Source organism: Polypterus senegalus, chromosome 14 (genome assembly GCF_016835505.1).
Source record: "Polypterus senegalus isolate Bchr_013 chromosome 14, ASM1683550v1, whole genome shotgun sequence".
NCBI classification, from domain to species: domain Eukaryota; kingdom Metazoa; phylum Chordata; class Cladistia; order Polypteriformes; family Polypteridae; genus Polypterus; species Polypterus senegalus.
In genome coordinates this window covers 115429501-115434958 of record NC_053167.1, presented here as the reverse complement: position 1 = coordinate 115434958, position 5458 = coordinate 115429501, and the positions used below count along the sequence as shown (strand labels likewise).

The 5458-nt window shown below is 38.7% G+C and overlaps 1 long non-coding RNA gene across 1 annotated transcript; it reads right to left on the bottom strand.

Annotated features, from left to right (window-relative positions):
- Window positions 1-2528: 2528 nt before the first annotated feature.
- LOC120514257 lies at window positions 2529-5089 on the bottom strand. Its single transcript, XR_005630439.1, has 2 exons — window positions 4674-5089; window positions 2529-3925 (listed from the first exon to the last, which is right to left on the bottom strand). It is a non-coding gene; the product is annotated as an uncharacterized LOC120514257 (long non-coding RNA).
- Window positions 5090-5458: the final 369 nt, after the last annotated feature.

Here is a 5458-nt window from a genome sequence, read left to right as displayed (position 1 = left end):
TGACAGGTGGTTTCAGACAATGATAATGTGTCTGTTTTGTTGTTTTTGAGCTGTTACACTGTCATTATTTGAATCACAAATAAATCCAGAAAAGTATGTGGTATTTGAAATTTCGTTTTAGAAAATATCATTTAAAAAACAAAAAGAGACACTTATTTGATTTTCAACTTAAAGGGAAAAATGAAAAACGCAAAACAATTACTTTTTTCCTTTTGTTCTTTCACACATCAGAAAAGAAAAATGCGAGAAACGAGAACAAGAAAACGCCCTTTATTTATTTTTTCTGAACCAGACGTTTTTGTAGGTCAACAACCTGGTCAGGTAATGCACCACTTGCAGCAAACACTGGTCACTGGTGTTTAGATTGGACCATCATCATGACATTGTAACAGTACTCGGATGTGATTTTAGAGATGGCAAAACAAGGCCTGTCATTGAAAATTATATCTGAGTGTCTGTCATATGAACATGGAGAAGTGAGAGGGTTTTCTGCGAGAAATATTAGAAAGGTCTGTGCTGATCAAATCTCAGGCTGTCGACACACATTTGGAGACAGAGGTGACAAAAGCTATAAGTGAGGTAAGGCACTTTCTTCCTATACCTAATGATTGTGTCTGCTTGTCTTAACTGGAGGTAGAGGGGTTATTTCGAGACACTGTGTGCGTGCGTTCATGCGTCTTGCAGGTGGTGGGTTGTTAATTAAAAGATGTCTGTGTGGTATAGCAGGTCCACAGCTCATGTCAAAAGGGCCAGTTTTAAATCAATAATCGCTGCACTCGCGGCTCAGAGAGGGGGCGTGGTAAGTGTGAAAAGAAAAAGAAAAGAAAAGAAAAGACAGAGGTTGCAGAGGAAGAAAGCAGGATGGTGTGTGTGTGAGAGAGAGAGAGACAGAGCGAGAGCATGAGCGAGTGAAGGCTCACAGGCAGCTGGACAGTTGAGTCCTAGCAAAGTGTTTGGCCGACACCTAGGGCAGTCGATTGTGGTCGCTCCCGCTGAGCATTCTGTGAGGAGCGGGAGTGACCAGTGAGAAGGATGGCTCGCTGTGGAAGACAGCGGGTGTCGTAAGGCTTGGGAGATGGACTCCCCAGCGTGAGTGTCCTGGCCGTTGGGGAACCCAAGTCTCGGTCTGGAGAGTGCTAAACCAAAGCCAGGGATCGGGAAGCCTCCAGATCAGGAGTGGAAAGAAGGTCATCTGCAGGTAGGGCGACTCTCCTGTTGAGATGCCCGATGGGAGAAGCAGGGGAGTCGCCAGGTAGAAGACGACACCAGGCTTTGTGTTTCTAAAGGACTGCTTCATGCCATTGTTTTAACCTCGTTTTAAAGGATTTATTTATTGTTTTTTTTTAACCTCCTCTTCTGTTTTAATGGATTATTTATTTAGGGAAGATTTTGAAACACACTGCACTTATTTGGACACTTTGTTTTTGTTGTTGTTTTAATGAAAGCACTTTTGCACTTTTACACCATCTCCTTGTTTCATTGTTATGCCTCAGTGCCGAGCTCATCGGTGACATTACCGACGGTGCAGGGTTCAAGGGCTCCCATAAGGACGATGGGAGCATGGATTGAACCTGCATTGTCAAAGTCTGTCATTGATATTAGTACAGTTGCACAATAATGCTTTAGCATTACACATTTGGTTTTAGAATAAGCTACTTTACATTTGTTGTTCTAGCATGAACTTTATTTTAAACAGGTGGGCCCAACATATGGCTGCAGAATGATGAAGGGTTATCTGTCCACGAAAGCGATACATGCTGCAGAGGGATGAATTGGGTCAATTTTAAGAGAGGTGCATCAACCTTATCATGGAGCAAGATGCCAAGTGTGTTATTCTGTAATCTTCTGCCAGAACTGTATTCAAAAGCTGTTTAAGTCATATTTGTGATATAACACCTGTAATGGTAATTCTGTTTCACCGAATACAGAGTTTGAATTAGTGGACACTTCTCCAGCTTATGATAAAATCTTTTTTTATCCTATTTGCTGTCATTTATTCTTGTGATTTTTTTCAAGGGAGCTCAGAATCTTAATCCTACACCATATCATGCTGAATACATGGGACACAAGCTTCACCTGGACCAAAACGAAAAACTTGTAATGTTCGGGGTCACCCATGTTTTAGCTATAGATGGATTCAGCAAAAAGATTGTCAGTAGCTCCACAATGTCGATCAAAAACAACTTGACCATCTATGAAGATGCTTTCAGGTAACACAGCCTCTCAAACCTTTTATTTTATTACTGACTTATTAACAGTGTTTAGATGGACATGTAATAATGAAGCGTCAAATATAATTTCACAGAGCCCAATATGACTTGATCTTATCTGTTTTTAACTGGCACAAAAAATTTACAATATTTGAATTTAAAATAGAGAAATGCACCAAATGTTTCTGGTGCCATGTTCCTGACTATAATACATTAAGAACTTGCCAAACATTTTGATCAGTATTTCATCTTAATGTTGACAGATATATATGGTGTTTGGATGAAAAGAGAGAAAAATAAAACAGAGTTGCACATGAATCAGATAACTCACATTTATTGCACAGTTAAACGTCATTTATGAATAGAACAAAGTTCTTGGGTTTCCACTTCTTTTTTTTTTGTACTGACACACATCTACAACGTCTGAGCATGACAGTGACATTACAAAGAAATTTAAGGCATTCTGGGTAAGAGTGGTGTCTTACTACAACTAATAAATAACACAAATCAACATGAATGGGTACATTCAACATTAATTAATGTAAAAATAACCCCTTTAACTGGTCAAAGATCAAAATACTTTGAAAAGATAGTAAAATAAACGTTCATTATTTGTCCTGTACCAGGTCTGCAGTAATCACCTATGGTATGTGGGACCAGGTGCGAGTGGACCATGGAAAGGAATTTTATATGACACTGTTCATGCAGGAGATGCTGTCACATCATCGCTTCAATCAGGAGAGACCGCCATATTTACAGACTTCATCCACAAGAGTAAGATTTTCATACCATTTACAAGTATGTAAGTAGTAGTGTAAGAATTTCAGCTTTTGTTAAACATTTTAAGAGATGTTTCTGCTAACACAGAACCACACAGTTGAAAGGATTTGGCCTGAGATCACCAACCATGTCAACTATCCACTGAAAACAGCCCTACTCCAGCTGACGGACCAGGAGGAGATAGGTATGGAGGACAACCTTGTTCAATACTGTGTGTCCAACCTGACCTGCCAGCTGTGCCATATTGGTCTTGCAAGTGTGGCAGAATCATGGAATGCTCATAGAATCCCAGGTAAAAAAATAAAAAAGGAAGTGTGAGAATGATTACAACCCTGATAATGACCACGTTTAAACATCTGCTCTTATTTTGACAGGAAAAGGCATACCAAATCACTTTGCGGAACCTGGCTGTAAAAGAAGAATTTCTCCAGAGCTCTTACCACATGCACTTGAAGCTGGAGACCTTTACAGGCAGCACATGGGATCTGCACTCAAAGAATATTCAACTTTTGGAGTTGATGCCTTCACAACAGAACAGGACAAACTAAGAACAGAGAGTCATTTTTCAGAAAAATATCTTGACATTTCACATTTGCTTTTCAGAGCCGTAAACAGTGACTTTACACCATACAAAGAAGCTCTGCTCTTTCTCATAAATGTAACTCAGAGAAATGTATGAACTGCTGCATCTGAAAACTGTACAGAACAGACAGGAAACAATCAACTGACTGTAAATGTAAACCACATTACTCCTCTGTAAAAAAATGATTTCAACACAGAAAATGCAGCTGTTAAACCAGTAACTTCTATAATACTGTTGTTGGCCTCCCTGCATTTTGCGCAGTGCTGAGATGTCTCTAGCCACTGCTCCACACATGTCTTGCAGCCAATAATGCTTCTGCAGCACAGTGAGAGCACTGGTTCCTCAATGATGTCTGCAAAAGTAAATCAGAAAAGTGACAGACTGTTATCCATTTACCTAGAACTTAGTTCAAACTATATGTTCCAAGTCTGCCTTATGACATTCTTTTACAGACAGCAAATGCCTATATATGCTGAAAGTTTATGGTCATGCAGTAATTCCTCTTGTTCATGCTGTTCTGAGAAAGACCCTCTCAACAACCACTTTGAATGCAATTGATGGGGGACAAAATCAGTCCTCTTTCTGTGCAAAAACTGCTGTTTTACATTTATTCTTAAAAAGTGGAATAGGATTTCTTGATTAACTGAGGTCTGTGGGCAGCAAGAAAAATAAAAATTTGGCGTTTCAAAAAAACCAACAGGTGGATTTCTACTTGATTCAATGTAGGCAGCTGCAGCCGCATTTTAACTTTGAACTTTTAGGTTTTGCATGACTATGAATTTGTCACCCATCACTTACACTGTAATCAATTTGAAAAGCTATATTTTCATAGTCAAGAGAGCAGGGACAACTTCAGCTCAACTAAATGTGCATATGACCTTGGGAATATTGTTATGTTATAGTAGAGTTGCATCTTGATTGTCCCAGATCTCTAAATGGACACTGCTAAGTAAAGAGCCAGCTTGTTAAAAATAAGTTTGACCAAAATATTGCTTGAATGTGGTTCGACAATATTTTTACAATTAACAGTGTTATAAAATGTAATGAAATTGTTAGTTAATATAGATGTAGTGCAATTACTTTACAAATTGTGAACATACTCATACAAACCACGCGGCTAAATCCCTCCTTGATGGTCTGTAGTTTGGGAGCAGTGAGTATGACTCTCTGGGTAACTGCAAGATCAGTGAGCTCTCTGATTGCTGCTGTAACAGCTGGTAGACTTTGAAATGCCATCACCAACTCTTCTATTTTGTCACTGACTTCTCCAAAACCGGCACTGTCATCATCTTTGCGGTTGCTACAAATACAAACGGAAAATCAAATGTCAAAGGGTACTGACTGGCTTAAAGGAACATCGCTGTATTGATAGATGTGATGATGTCTTACTGCTATTATGAGACATAAATCTAATTAATTCTTCTGTATTGCTGTTCATCCTATAGCATGTAAATTTGTATTGATTTACAGTTATGTCCATAAATATTTGGACAGAGACAACTTTTTTCTAATTTTGGTTCTGTACATTACCACAATGAATTTTAAATGAAACAACTCAGATGCAGTTGAAGTGCAGACTTTCAGTTTTAATTCAGTGGGTTGAACAAAAAGATTGCATAAAATGTGAGGCAACTAAAGCATTTTTAAACACAATCCCTTTATTTCAGGGGCTCAAAAGTAATTGGACAAATTAAATAACTGGAAATAAAATGTTCATTTCTAATACTTGGTTGAAAACCCTTTGCTGGCAACGACAGCCTTAAGTCTTGAACTCATGGACATCACCATGATCCCTTCATTTCAGGGGCTCAAAAGTAATTGAACAATTGACTCAAAGGCTATTTCATGGGCAGGTGTGGGTAAGTCCATTGTTATGTCATTATCA